The 16229-nt window shown below is 34.8% G+C and overlaps 1 pseudogene; it reads left to right on the top strand.

Moving 5' to 3' along the window:
* The first annotated feature begins 13023 nt into the window (after positions 1–13023).
* LOC149265657 (metallothionein-like protein EMB30 pseudogene) lies at positions 13024–13504 on the top strand (annotated as a pseudogene).
* The last annotated feature ends 2725 nt before the right edge of the window (positions 13505–16229 follow it).

Below are 16229 nucleotides of genomic sequence, written 5' to 3'. Positions count from 1 at the left end.
CATACTCAATAGAAAATATGTCAGGAGGCTTGACGACAATAATATGCGAGGGTTTTCGAGGAATATCAGAAGAAGTCCTCCACGACCTCCTCGAAACATCAGAGAAATGGCCCTTCAAATGAACTATTGCTCGACACTACATGCAATGAAAGGAGATTCTCCAATAATCCAATCATTGAGTAAAAAATTTGTCATCCTAACAAATATCTTGTTCATGAGGCAAACCTAGGGTCATATCAAACTCTACTAATACCTACATCATAATTTTTTCTATCGACAAGAGACTTTTATCGACAAAATGTAGAAATTTACCCACCTTGTCAACGATGTGCACAAAAAAATTGCGATACAATAGTTCCAAAGGGAACCCACGAAGAAGGAGGCATAGGTGACACACATATCTCTTTTCCTCTAGAGGATTAAAGGCAGGGTTCCATTTGCATAGAATGAGAGAACCATGGTCAAGAAACCAGGGCTTAGACATGATCTTTTCCAAGTCTTTTGTATCTAGGAACTGGAAGCATAACCAATGGTTGACCAATAAGTTAACCTTAGGGCTATAACCAAAATGGGTTTCTAGTGCATACAAATCCATTCCACCCATTCCACTCAGTTAAGAACCTTGAAATCGAGCAAGCCTATGACAACTTTAGAGGACAAGCTTTCCATCCTATTGATATTGACTTCCTTCCTCAGTACTAATGAGAGCTTCTCTTCCCTTGCTGAATATGTCTTTTGTTCTTTGCGCTCAGGAGTTTGGAACCCTACCTTCTTTTGCTGCAAAGAGTAATGTCTTTTCAGAGCAATGTCCAAAGACTTGTTAGGAGATAAAGCCGCCATTTTTTTTCATAGATAATGCCCTAGTTGTCCTCACCTTTATCAATGTGTCAACTCTGCAATAAGAGTTCTTTCAAGCCTTGGAAACCCAAAATTTACATGGAAAAAGTAAAATCCTACCACCAAAATCAATATCTTGGGAACCACAAACTATAAGAATCCAAATTTCTAAGTTCATCATCTCACTTGAAACTTGAAAAGGGTAGGTCCAAACATCGTCCTCTTGTTCCTATGTCTAAACATCCCTATCCGCTCATGAACCCCGTCCAAAAGAAAAGTCCAATTTTTTTTTTTTACTTTTTAGGTTTAAAATTACTTAAACCCTCGCATAGTTACCATCCTCTTTATATAAAACACTTTTATTTTTATGTTTAAAATTGCTTATTATATCTTAATTGCATGTGTTATTTTTAATTTTAATTTAAAAATTTAAAAAATAAATTAAAAAATAAAATGGTTTATTATATCTTAAGTGGATGTGTTATTTTTTAATTTTAATTTAATAATTTAAAAATTAAAATTTAAAATTTAATAAAATAAATTGTGTTTAAATTTAATGTTATAAAATACTTAATGTTTTAAAATTGTTAATGAGTTAAAATTTTATATTTAAATTTAATAATTTAAAAATTATATTTTTAAAATCTAAGTAAACAAGTTTACGAACTAAAATCCAAATTAATATTAAATTCACCTTTATGAATAATAACAATGTAATAGATTTTGTATGGTTATGAATAACAATATTGTAATAAGTTGTCATATTAAAGAGAAAGAAAAAACAACTAATGAAAAAATCAATTTATTTGAAAAAATAACGTTATGTATTTTAATTTCAAATTTATTAAATACATTGAATGATAAAAATTGTTTATATTTTTTTAAAAAGTTATAAATAATTGATAAATATTAAATTAAAATGTATTATAAAACTTTATTTATGTAAATTTAATAGGTTTAATCAAATTTGTATAATGCTGTAAATTATAAAATAATAACATCGATATATATTGGTTTTTAATGTTAAGATTAATTTTAAAGTGATTAATTTTGTTTTAAAATAAAATAAAAAAAACAAAGGGGGAGAAGGAGGTTATGAATCAAGAAATGGAAAAGAATTAAGAAAAAAATAGATTAAAATTGAAAAAATCTATATAAACTTATTTGTAAAAGTTTTATTTCATGTTCAATAATTTAGAAAATTTTAACTAATTTGAAAGTAAATTCAAATAAGATAAATTAACATTTTATCTATGAATACCAATAAAGATTTATCTTAATTACAAATCTACCAGAAATCTAGAGAAAACAAAGATAATTTATCCCTAAATTCAAATTAAAATAGATTAGCTATATATATATATATATATATTTTGAACATTCTCTTTGTTATTTGGGTTGTGTAAACTACACAACTTAAACTTACAATTCCACCAAATCTCTACTAAATTTTAGACAAACTTAACTATTAAATATACTTTAAAAAGGGTCAAAACATAGAATAATAAGACTATGTGAAAAATTTTAACCAGTAAATGCACATAGTTAACATGGAAATAATTTTCAAGTATTGAAATATTTTATCTATGTACCACATTATTATTATTATAAATATTATTTTTTAATTAATATGTTTAGGCATTTCTTTATTAAAAAGTAGCATAATTTTTTTTAATTACTTTTTGTCTTTAAACATTAAAATATTTTGTTACGAGCAAATATTAAAGTATCTTTTTCCTTCTTTTTCTCTCTATATATACATATATATAAGAAGTTGATATTGAAATATGTTAGTTAACATGAATATTCAAATAGTGTATTATATTGAAATATTTTGAATTATCCATCTCCCTCACACTTGGAAGTGAAAATATAAGTTTTTCTTTTTTTCCCTTTAAGTTTAAATACTTTATTTTTAAAATTTAAAACTCTTTTTAAAATTTGATATAAAATTTTGTTACTTAACACAAACATGAAAATCTTTTATCAAACTAACATAGTGAACTTGTAGTTATTGATGTTTTATAATAATTTTAATTAAAACTAACTCCATATATAACTGATATTATTCTTAATTAAAAACTAATTATTATTATTGTTCTAATAACATTATTTTTATTTAGAGAATATGAATAAAATCACTCATCACCGTCACTCTCACCACAATAACTTAATTTCATATAATAATTTAATTTCATAGTAAAAAATACTATGTCCATATAATTATAGCTTAAACTTGAAATTTAAAAAAAAATACTTAAATATAAAATATGTTTTGTTCCATGAAAAAAAATATTAAAAAAAATCAATTCACCAAAAACTCTCAAAAATAAAAAATGAAAATTTATATACACCATATAAAATATTCATCAATGAAAAGGTGAGATATATCTAAGAATCTATATTAAAAATGCATTTATGCATTGAATTATGGAATATAACTATCGTACTTAACACTAGATTTAAATGACAACAACGTTTTGCTCCGTTGTGTTATGATAAAAAATCCAAAAAAATCAACTTAATGAAGACTCTAAAATATGGAAAGTGTGAAAATTATATATACAATATAAATATTCACAAAGTAATATGAAAATATCTAAAAACTTATATTAAAAATGCAATGAATTAGTATGAAAAATAATGGGACAGTCATGAGGAATTTTGTAAACTTTCTGCTACTGTGATTGTTTTAAGAAAGAACGAAATCAGTGGCACTGCCTTTATTATACTTAATGGAGAAAGGTTTTAAAATGGCCGTTTTGGAGAGATAAAGAAATACGGGTTGTTTAGGCTAATGGGTTACATCCGGACATTTAATTTTGTATGAAGAAAATATGTCATGAGTTTTGGCAAGAATGTTCCATCGTTAAGAAAAAGGTGTTTGTGAGATTTTCGTTTGTATGTTTATGAAGTTAATTAATAAATGGAAAAACTCAATTGTGAGATTTTCGTTTGTATGTTTATGAAGTTAGTTAATAAATGGAAAAACTCAATTTTGAAAGTGATGGTTAAGGCAAGGTTTTGTTTTGATTTATCTATTTGTTTAAAATTGTTATTATAGGGTAAAAAGGTTTAATGTGAGAGGTTAAAAAACATGTATAAAAGTAATTTTTTTTGGAAGGAATTTTTTTATAGATTTTTTAATAAAACCATTGTAATGATTTGGGTCATTTTAAAATAAGCAATAAAATCTAAGGACAAAGTTTTATTATTGAAGTTCTTATTAATCAAGTGGAACTATAACTTTTAACAAAATTTTGATTTAGGGAGGAATTTCAATGGAAGAGGTTGATTTCATCCATTAACTAACTTATTTCTCATGTTTATTTTCCAAATTACATTGGATGATATGTGTCTACAACACAACTACAAAAGACACCATATGTCATTGGTATATATCATTCACACTTGAGGCTCAGTTGATGGTTTTTAGATGCATGCCATGCAAATAAGTTTATGACATGTTGCTATGTGCAAACAACTTACGACGTAAATGATTACTCATCTCCTAAAATGCTAAATGACTAGTTGTGACCTCCTTTGTTATAGACTTGTCTGTTTTGCTATGCCCCCACATTTTATCTCAGTCAAACTCCTTCCAATCGAGAATTTTTTCTCAACAAAATCCTAAGAATGGGAATCATAAGCCAAAAAACGGATACAAGAAGAATAAATTTAAAGGTATGCCTACAATGATAGTAAAATTTGTTGTAAATTTCTTATGCAATAAATTATATTTTTACAAGAGAATGCATCTTGGCCTTGAATAATGTTGGAGAATAGGATATTTGGTTAATATTAGTATATGAGCCTATGGTCAAACAACAAAAGTTGTAGAATCCCAAGGACACAAGTGTCAAGTATTGTCTTGGCTAGTGACATTATTGTGGTAATGGCCATAGTAGAGAGCCTTTCAACAACACTATAGATCCTGAGTAGTGGGGTTTTTTAACAACACTTATCAAGGATCGTAAAATTTTTGAGCAATAATAATTAAGGAAATCTTCATGAACAATGCAACAATGTCATGTTAGTGAAATAAGTCTATGGCATGCTAGTGAAAGAAGTCTAGATAGGTGAGAAGGATCTTATTGAGTGAGTTAGATCAATGTAGCTTTGGTAGTTTGAGTCTATATTTGAATGCCCATATCATCCACTCAAATTGAACATAAATTATGTAAGATACATTTAACTACATGAAGAATGTTTGAACAATCATTATTAAATATAAATTAGTTGTAATTATCAACGTAATCCATATGAAAACTAGTAAAAGGGTTGTGTATTTGATAATAAACACATGCATTATACCTCTTACCATCAAAGAGTAACATGAAGTGTTGCGTGCCATCCATTAGGGCATTGGATTTTTATACTTTTGCTTTTGTTGAAGATAATATTTTTAATATTAACATTCTAATTAATATGGTCTTTCTTACATTTACAAAGACAAGATTTAAGTTTAGGTATTTATAGTTGATAGTATGTGTTGACAAAAAAAATTATAAACTGCAATTTCAAACCTTGGTAGTCCTTGCCTTTCCAGGGCTGCAGGGACTATTGTAATCGTTTTCTAGTTTCATTAGTTTGAACACAAACCAAAGATATTTAACCTAATGTTTTCTATAAAGCACCTTTCTTTCACCTTTTTCTCAACCTATAGTGTTCTTCTAACACCTATTTCAAGCAATAGGAAATTTAGACATCTTATTTAACCTCATCTCAAGGAAAAATGCATTAGAACTTAGGGTAAATGTCAATTGGTAGAGAAAATTTCAGTTTCATTTAACTAACATTAACGTTAATTCATAAACATTTTATGTTTACGAATTAAGATTATTATATATCTGTTATGTGTGACGAGGGTTTTCCCGGATGCGGGTGACACAAATGAATTTAATGTTATTCATGACAGACAGTAAGAGCAGGTATTGCCAGCTGCAGGGCAACGTGGCTTCCCAGGATCTCACCTCGCGCAAGAAGGATAGTCTTAATAAGGGCGGATATGGTAGGATTTCGGCATTAATGGTTTGCTCTGTTCGAAGCAAAGCTGTGGTAGTTATAATCATGGCGATCCTGTTTATTCCCTTCACAATTAGCGTTCAGTCCTCTTGCTCCAGGCCTTGGTTTGCTGCGGTTTTTGGTGGCGAGCAGGTCTCTGCTAACAGAGGCAAGCTCCGTGCCTGTTCTCTGTTATCCTGGAGGTGGTATTACTATGCTAAGGGTCCCTACGGCAGGATAAACGCTGCATTAAGGGGTAAGCTTTCTAATGCTCTAGAATTTAGAATTGGGCGATTCTCATCTCCTTCTCAGGCCTACTCTGTGCGCTTGTATCGGTCTCTGGTTCAGTCCTTTTGCCCTCCTGTCGTTGTTTCTGGTTGTTCAGTGCCTTCCCCTACGCTCCTCAATATGGTTCGCCAGAGTGGGAGGAATCGTTCCGGGGGGCGACGTGGTAGCGGCAAACGTTCGATGGCTAGCTGTTCTGTGGACCCTGAACAGTCTCCTGTCAATCTCCCCTCCTCTCAGGTGAATGTGCCACCTCCGAGCCCTGTTCGCAAGCCAACTCCGAATAGTGCGTTCCAAACCACTCATTTCAAGTTCCAAAGCAATCTTAATAGGCCTTTGATCACTGCTCATATCACTATTATCCTCTCGAAAGAAGAAAACCAGCTTTATCCTCTGTCGTGCATGGCTCCTGAGCCTTCTCAAAGCAGTGAGCAATTAACGGATGGGGGAAGCCAGGAGAAATGTATGGGTGATAAGCTTGGCCAGGATGAAGTTCCCAGAGTCATTCTGCCTCTTGAAGACAATATCCTAGTGGCCGGGGAAGGGATTTTTGGAGCCACTAATCATCCCATGGCGAACCCAGCGGGTGAGAAGGCTGGCAGCGAAGATTTGTGGATTGGCAGCGCATGTCCGGTAGTGGAGAAGCCTCCTGGTGAGGACGTGGAAATTTAAGGCCACCTGGGTCTGTTTTTTTCTCTCTTTTTGGTTTTGCTGATGTTCAGATGACTACTTCCAGGCCATTCTGTTTACAGTCATGGTTCAACATCTTCAACCTGATGATTTTGTTTCCCTCCAGGGCAGTGGCAGTATAATTACCATCTGGTTTGCCAAGGAAATTGGCTATCTTGCTTTCATGTTTCTTCTTATGTTCTACTGGTCTATCTCTGGATTCTATATATGTCTTCTAGCTTTTTGTAACTGGTCTTTCCAGGTTCCTTCTATACTGGGGCAGTTTTGCTGCGTTGAGTGCTCTCGGGTACTGTTATCTGAGGCCTCAACCCCTTGTAATATTATTTTTCTTTTCAGTTAATAGAATTTAGTCTTTGCTGAGAAAAAAAAATGTGTGACGAGGGTTTTCATATGGCTCATACAAAAGTCTCACACTTTGCGAGGAATTATTACACTTGTCTTCAAGGTACAAGAACTCCACTTGTCTTCACAATATGAGCACTTATCCTTAAGGTAAGGACATATTTGCAACTTTGATCTTCCGAGATGGCTACCAACCTAATCACAGTTGGTGGATAGCCATTAGAGTACATACATTGTCTCCAATCAATGAGAAGACCAACAAGCATTTCATTTTGGCTTTGATTAGATAATTTTTGTTTTCTGAGGGAAGAATTGGTTTTGAGTTGAAAGAAAGAAGCAATTTATTGCTCTCGACTTGCAAGAAATTCTCCTTTAGTCATAGGCATCACCATCTCCCTTAGTCATATGCAGCTACTTGCAGTCTGAATCAAAGAAATAGAAATAACTTATTTCCCAGAAATCGAAATAACTTATTTCTAAGTATGGCTCTTCCAAATTATCCCTTAGTCATAAACATTATAATTGTGTCAGAGACATTACCCCTATATGAATTTGGAGTTTCATTTTCTTTATAACTTTGGATTTTTTCTCATTGTCATGTCTCATAGGAGTTGCATTTTCTTTCCGATTTTGAAGTTTATCCTTAAGGCCACTGCTAATCACCTACCTTCCAACCCTGCCAAGGACTGCAAAAAGCTCAAAATGTTATCATGAAACATTTCTCAATTCTACCATTGATGATCAAAGATATGACATCCTTCAAAGAAGAAATGAAGAAATCTTGTTAGGGTTTATTGCCATCGTTCAATCCTCAAAGGTAAATGAGTTTTACCCAACCTTTTTCTTCATACAATATAATTGTTATTCAAAGCTTAATTCTATTAAGGTTTTTACAGTTCGATTTCCTTTTGTATTTGGAGAGAAGACATGAAGCACTAATTGTGTAGCCTGAGAAGAAATCAATTAGTAACCAACTCAGTTCAGATATCACTGCATTGGTTTTGACTGTTGTTGGTATCACCTTGATGTTAGTTGGTTCATCGACTCCCAGGCTCTTATGGGCTAGAGCATTTGATCTTTGTGATTGGCTGACCTTGAATTGTGACATTCATGGAGAGAATCATATAAGTAATAAGATCTCACTAAAATCTCATTGATAAGAGAAGTTATCTGACTTTAACCCCTACTACTATGCTCATATATATTTGTAACCCCTATTTCATTTATCAAACAATGGAGATAAGCTCATGTTCCCTTAATCATGTGCTAACTAATGTATTGTATCCAACCTAATATCTAGAGAAGATTAAAATTCTACAATCTTTCTTTAACAATAAGGTAGTTGTGTATTTTCAAATTTTATTACAATCATGACACTAATTTATGTTGCTAACCCACTGTATGTTACCTTCCTATATTGTTGTCAAAATGATAAACATTCTATTTTCTACGAGGCAAAATAACTTTTCCAGACTCAACTGGAATCTCTATTGTTTCCTTTATTTTATTATTATATATGTTGCAATGCTATAAGAAGAACCGGTTGAGGCAACCTTTCCTGAATCCGGATCTAAATCTGATCTGCTTTCATCACTTAGGATCTTCCAATCTTCCTTCCCTCTGGGCACGGAGACAAATCAACATCTCTAAGGAAACTTCTAAACTTTCCTCTCCACTGAGTCCTCATTTGCCTCTCTAGAGGCAAGGTGCAACACCTAAGTGAGTAAGAGAACTAGTTCAAATTCTTTTCTTTCGAGTGCCTACACCTGGTGTTTCATACCCAACAATACTAGTAGCAAAGGGAGCATCTGAGTAAGAATCTAAGCAAACAACACCGCCCAAGAAATTTGATGGACTAATTGTGTGACTACTATCACTATGTAGGCAGTCACCCTCCTCCTGAACTTGGATTTGAATTCACTCCATGCATGTTACTTGTAATGATTGATCACTAATGTGGAAGGATCCATGTATTTTGTTATGTAACCTTATTTAAGCTGAAAATGATGAATCACATTGAGCAACAAAGGATGAAGAGCATCGAGGAACACTATTGACTTATAGTGTTGCCGATTATTTTCTCTTCATGTGTAGCCTTGTGTGGCTCTTCTCTCAAGATGCCTTTTTAGGTCTAAAGGTCCAAAGTTCTTGCATTTTATGGAGATTTGCCCAAATGGCCGAACTATGCTATGGAGATTATGTGTCTCCATGACTAAGGAATCCAATGCCTCTTCAACAATCTAGGATGGCTTTGATCTAAATCCAATCAATTTTCTATATTGGGTATCATTCTCTAGAACAGATGACCATTTAGAAGAAAAAATAAATCCATCTACATTTGTATACATTATCCATCTGCATCTGTTTCTGGCCATTAAGGCAAAGTGTGAAAACCCAACTACCTGAGGCTTGACTGAAGGCCATGGATGCCTTGTCACATTGTATTTATGTACGCCAATACCCATGGTGTTCTCCAGCTTTGACATTGTGGACTTTGCAACCTTCAACCCTGTGACAAAGTTGCTGCATATGATTCCAAAACTGCTTAGAAACTGTGAGAAAATGAGCTTGGAATATGGTTTAGGTGATCTTAGATCGTGGGGCACATGTAAGTTGATATGTGGGGTTCATGCAACATCATGAGGTCTAGGTCTAGCAAGTTGAATTGTCAAAGAAAGAAAGTCAAGTCAACTGGACTTGAAGAAGGAAATTTTTCTAATTTCATGCCACATGTGGGACTTAGGGTTTTTGCAGAAGAAGCCGAAATTATAGGTCTCCAACAACAAGCCAGAATTATGAGCTATGGCCGAAATCTGAAGTAGTGAAACAAGTTTGACCATCATTGACTTGAAGGAAGAGAAGTTCATCAAGAAGAAGCTTTGACTTGGTCTTGGAGATATTTTTAGTCACGGGTCTAGGTCTTGGAATTCATCAATTGAAGATTATATAAGAAGAATAATTCTTGTGGGTTTTCATCTTAGATTGGAGAGGTTTTGGCCCTAGATGATTGCCTATATCTTTTTTCCTTTGTCTTATTTTTATTTACAGATTGATAGTTGCTTGATGAAGAAAACACTAATAATAACTAGTGAAAGAAGAAGCTAATTAAGTGAAGTAAAAATACACCACAATGAGTTATCAACACAAGAGAAATCATTCTATGTTGTTGCCCCTAGATTTCTCAACACCCCTCTCTCTTTCCATCCGTCTCTTTTCCTTTTACCTACTCTCTCTTTGTCTCTCTAAACCTTCTTGCATTTCCCTTACTCAATATTTTCCTCCTTTCTTCTCTGACTACCAATCTTCTTCTCTTTCTCTCTCCCTCTCTCACTCCCCACATTATATTTCTCTTTACCTCTCTCTTGCTCTCTCAGTCCCCACATTATATTTCTCTTTACCTCTCTCCTCCTTCCCCCTTCCTCTCTCTCATTGTGTCCCTCTCTCTCTCTCTCTCTCCCCCCACCACTCCCTCTTTCCTTCCCTCTCTTCATCTCTTCTCTCCCCTATATCTCCCACCACTCTCACTCTCTCTTTATGTGTGTGTGTTGATTTTTCCTCTTTTTTTTCACTCCCTACCTCTATATTTCCCATGCCTCTCATGTCTTTATTCCGCACATTTTCTTCCCATTTCCTCTCTTTCACTCTATCCCTACCTCCCTTTATCACTCTTGCCCCGCTCTCCTCCCCCCTCCCCTCTCTCTCTCTCTCTCACACACACACACACACACGCCAGTTTCAAGCCATAAGGAATTTTTAGCTTTTTTTGTTGGTTTTTTGTTTCCATGTTAGATGATTAATTAGGATGTAAAGTTATATAAACCAAACTCTCTGTTTTTTTGCTATTTTTTTTTGAAATGCATGTTTAGATGGAAAAAAAACTATAGTTTTGTTTCTAGTCTAGTTTCCCAAATAATAAACCAAAATAAACAAAAACTAGGATCTTCCAATCAATGTTTACTTAGATGAATATTAAAAGCATTCAAATATTGATGTTGGCATCAATGGAAACACCATTCAACATATCTCTCTCCCCTTTTTTCTCTAAACATTCCTCCCCCCTTATGTATATTATGCACGCTCCCTTACTCTATCTCCCCCTCTTTCCCTTTTCCTTTCCCTCTCCCCAACTCTCTCTCTCTCTCTCTCTCTCTCTCTCTTTCTCTCTCTCTCTCACTCTCTCTCTCACTCTCTCTCTCTCTCTCACACACACACACACACATGCTCACTTAGTATCTCCCCCTCTCTCCCTCTTTCTTTCCCCCAACTTCACTCTCTCTTCCTTCCTCACTATCCCCCCTCTCTCCCTCTTCACCTCTCTTCCTCTTCCTCTCTCTACCCCCACTCTTATCTCTACCCTTTTTTCACCCCCCCTCTTTCCCTCACCTCCCCCCCTCTCTCTCTTTGTCCCTCTCTACATCTTCCCCTCTCTCTTTCCTTTCCTCTCTTTTCCTTTTCCCTACTCTCTCGTCCTCTATCTAAACCTTCTTGCATCTCCCTTAATCTTTGCCTCCTTCCTTCCCTCAATACCAATCTTCTTCTCTTTCTCTCCCCCTCTCTCACTCCCCACATTATATTTCTCTTTATCTCTCCCTCCCTTCCCTCTTCCTCTCTCTCATTGTGTCCCTCCCTCTCTCTCTCTCTCTCCCTACCACTCCCTCTTGCCTTCCCTCCCTTCATCTCTTCTCTCCCCTATATCTCCCACCACTCCCACTCTCTCTTTTTGTGTGCGTGTTGATTTTCCCTCTGTGTTTCACTCCCTACCTCTCTCTTTCCCATGCCTCTCATATCTTTATTCCCCCATTTACTTCCCCTTTCATCTCTCTCACTCTATCCCTACCTCCTTCTATCTCTCTCTTCCCCTTTATATCTCTCACTCTCTCTCTCACACATACACACATGGATTTGAAGCCATATAATTGTTTTAGTTCTTTTTGTTGCTTAATTCAATATATCTTTTGAATTAGTAAATAAAAATATTTGAATAAAATATATTATTATAATTTCCCCAAAAGAATAATAATACGTTAAGAGAATCACTATCATTAGGTACTTTCTTTCTTAAGGTGCAAGGAAAATTCCCAACCCATTACGAGCGTCGGACAACAACCATGTTTTTAAAAATACTGTCATTTGAAATAACGATGCAATGCAATGGTTAAAACTTCACCAGCAGTCGCAATCGGGAAAAAGGGCGAAAACTCACTAGAAGTCACCATTTAGAAAAGTTGATAAGGTTGAGCCTTTTGCTCCCCACAAGTTTCTTGGGAAGAAAGATTTTTTATTTATTTTAAAATTAAAATGTCTGTTTCTAATTTTATCTATTTCGTTTTTATTTAATATTAGATAAACAAAAAGAGAATATATTCATTTGAGAGGAAATAATAATACAATTAAACACGGATGTAATTTTTTATCAATCAAATCTAAACACTAAATAATAAAATTACTTGTATCTTCCTACACTACACAAATATAAGTATCAATCAAATCTAAACACTAAATAATAAAATTACTTGTATCTTCCTACACTACACAAATATAAGTATGTATGTGTGAAGTACTCGTATCTTCCTACACTACAGACGTATAAGTGTGTATGGTTGAAATACACGTTTGGAGGATTGTAGAGGATTAGAAATGAGTGAACCCATGGCAAAGCCCACTGCGATTGAAAAGGAAAGGGTGGTTTGGCGTACTACTCAATTTCAACGTCCATTATTTAGATTCCTTTGGACTTTCACGCCGCTGCGCGTGCTCTCCACGCAATCCCTGTCCCACTCCAAAAGTATTTCGACCACTCGTCTTGCCATGGCAGGCCTATGGATTATCCGCTTTTCCATCTATAAATGCCACGCAAAGTTTTGCTTTCTCAACACATTCAAGAGTTTCTGAGAGAATTCAATTCTGTGTGGTAAGCAATATTGTGCAAAGATGTCTTCTGGTTGTGGAAACTGTGATTGCGCTGACAAAAGCCAATGCACCAAGAAGGGCAACACCTTCGGGTTGGAGCTCATCGTTGAAACCGTCAACTTCCAGTACGAGAATATGGAAGGCGCAGAGAACGACTGCAAATGCGGACCAAACTGTAAGTGCAACGGTTGCACCTGCAACAACTGATGGAGCACATAATATAATTGATTACAATAATTCTACTCCCGTCTCAGTAGACCCTCTATGTAACCTCTGAGGCGGAGTATTGATTATATAATAGATATTGTTGTTTAAGATGTGATGTTGAGGGTTTCTGTACTTGAATTATACCTCATCTGCGGATCCCCTTAGATCCCCTCAGTAAGGTAAACTATTGAAATTCAAGTGGATATAAATATTTATTATACTGCGTGTACATATATGTGTTATAATGGTCAGCCTTGTTTTATCATTTTAACAATATTGTGATTACGAGCCTATTACATACCCCGGTAACCTCGCATGTAAAAGTAGGAAGTTAGAATTTTTAATACTAATTACCCACTAGTAATTTATCAAATTCATAACTCCACAATCATTATTAACCATTAGACATAGTGTTCATTAATGCATCAAGTAATTTGCAATAACAGTCAGTAAGTTGCACAACCATTAACCCCGACCATGGTAGTGTAATAACATAAACTATCTCATAATTCCTTGCATCCATTTCACGATTTTCATAACCATATTAATTTGGACATTATGATCATGCCATCAAATAAAGAACCATCAACATCAAGGATTCAACATCATCCAATTGACACAGAAGGCAATCACATCATTCACACCATTGAACACTGATATACCCTGGAAACCCCGTAGGGTGAAAACCAGCAAATGTTTAATCTTATTATTAAACGCTCGTGAGGGTTTTCACCCCTCACTCAATGGCTTATAAGGGATTCCATCCCTTAACCATTGTTATTAAAATCTTTACAATGAATTATCAATAAGCTGTCACATGACTAGCTAAAAGCTAATACAATTTACATGTAATCTTTTATTTACATACCGCCACATGCAACATTCCTTGTGGCATAATTGTTCTAGCAATGGACAATACTGCAGCTTGAACTCATCTGTATGGACGAATAATCCTTTTCCTGCCATAATGTTAAGCATCACTTTCCTTGGCACCATCTGCCATCGTTTCCTGTCAATGCAGTCATCAACAATCTTGGCAACAAGATTAGTTACAATATTATTCAAACAATGATCAACCTCTAAAGAGATCTTTTAATATCTACTCATATGCATGAGCACGCATAATATACTAGTAAATTCTTGTTCTACTTTTCACAATGCTTATTCACACTAATGCATATTTCTCTCTAAGAGATCTAATCATTAGTTTTTACAAGTCCATGTTATCATTATCAACATTGACATCATGATTTCATTTATAAATAATCATATTATTTAGCATTTTCCCCTCGCTCAAGCATGTATTCATAGAGGACAAAACATTAAGGGATACCCTTGAAGGGACTAACTACAACTTCAATTATAATCTACTTATATAAAAATTTACATAAACTTTTACCAAAATAGCTACTCTTTTAGCCATTACTTTTGTTTTCTGCAAACATGTAAAGCAAACTAACACAACTTGTTGTCTCTTCCTGCATGCATATGTATACCCTTTCTAATGAAAGCCAGCACAAATCTCATGTACTTACACATCTTGTTCAACAAGAAACTAAGATAATAGTTGCGTTAGCATAAGGTATTCACCCTTCTTTGATGTGTGCAACACATATCCCCTTTCTTAGTATTCTACCATATAATTTAGGATCAGCATGCATTGTGACTAACTAAATAACACTCAATGCACCTAAGTGAGCTGCAGCCACGGTATAACAGATTTCTATGTAAAATTGAGCATTTGATAATATGAATTCAAATAGGCTCGCTTCATATATTAATTACCTAGCATTGAACTCAGCTCTCGCTGGAAAAATAATGCAAAATAGTAAAAAGTGTCTACAGGAAAGAAATTGCAGTTTCCATTAGTCAACAACGCACATATATATTTTTTCTACTAGAAAAAGAGCAGGATACTTATCTTTTTCAGTTGTACCATCGACTGAAAAACAAACACATTATTCCCTTGGTTGGAGAGAAGCAACTCGTCCGTGGCTTTAACAACGATTCATGTCAATACACGAGTCTCTACTGCGGCACTAACGAGCAATCATGGGTTCTTGCATTTTGACATCTACAATGTCTCCATGGGTTTCCACACAACACAGTGTTCCAACAAACAAGGTTCCGTGGCAAATCTTCCTTCCAACCGGCGTGAAGAGAGGCAGCGATACGGTCATAAGAGTTTTCTGCCCAAACTTGATGCTATTCAAATACATCTCTCCTTCTACCTCGAAACTCATATATCCAGATACCATACTTCATATCTGTAAGCTTTCATCGATCAAAGACTGGCCTTAGAATAATTCAGGAAACCCTCCAGAAAGAAATGGATGAAGGCCAGAATTTCAATAGTCTGGACCTAAGTATTGGTATCGCTGCAACTAACACAGCGTAAGATCAAAAGTATGGAGTTACTTTTCAGAGACATGTAAATGGGCTTCCTCTGCTCTTAAATCTGTTTCCACTAACCCCTGGTGGCTTGGAATCCTCAGCCCTTCATTCTTCAGTGCCGCCAAGCCGATTCGATCTCAAACGTCGGAGGATTCCAGCGCGATCAGGCCAGAGAAAAGTTGCCCGTGGTCTTCGTGAGCATGCGAGTTTCTACCATGATCAAACTCCGAGTGGCGAAGAAGAAGCGAGCTTCTACCAAGAAGAATCGTTGAGTTCCTTCATTCTCGTTCAGTTCCATAACAGCCAAGAATCAGTTGTAACTGATATGTAATTTAAAATTACTTTTACGTAGGTTTGATTAACTGATTTGTAATTTAAAATTACTTTACGTGGGGTTAATCACGATAGGTATATTACATACTCCCCCCCTTAACAGGAACACCGTCCTCGGTGTTCATCTTTCATTGGAACTTTAGACTTTACTCATGGTATTACCATCTAAACCACACAAAATGTGATCCTTTCTCTTTGAAATCAACGATTCCATTCCATGAAAAGAC

The sequence above is a fragment of the Pinus tabuliformis genome, chromosome 6 (assembly GCF_031772625.1).
Source record: "Pinus tabuliformis cultivar Carrire ecotype Pingquan chromosome 6, CPIR1, whole genome shotgun sequence".
NCBI classification, from domain to species: Eukaryota; Viridiplantae; Streptophyta; class Pinopsida; order Pinales; family Pinaceae; genus Pinus; species Pinus tabuliformis.
Note: the sequence above shows the minus strand (reverse complement) of the source record. Positions and strands in the feature narration are given on the sequence as shown.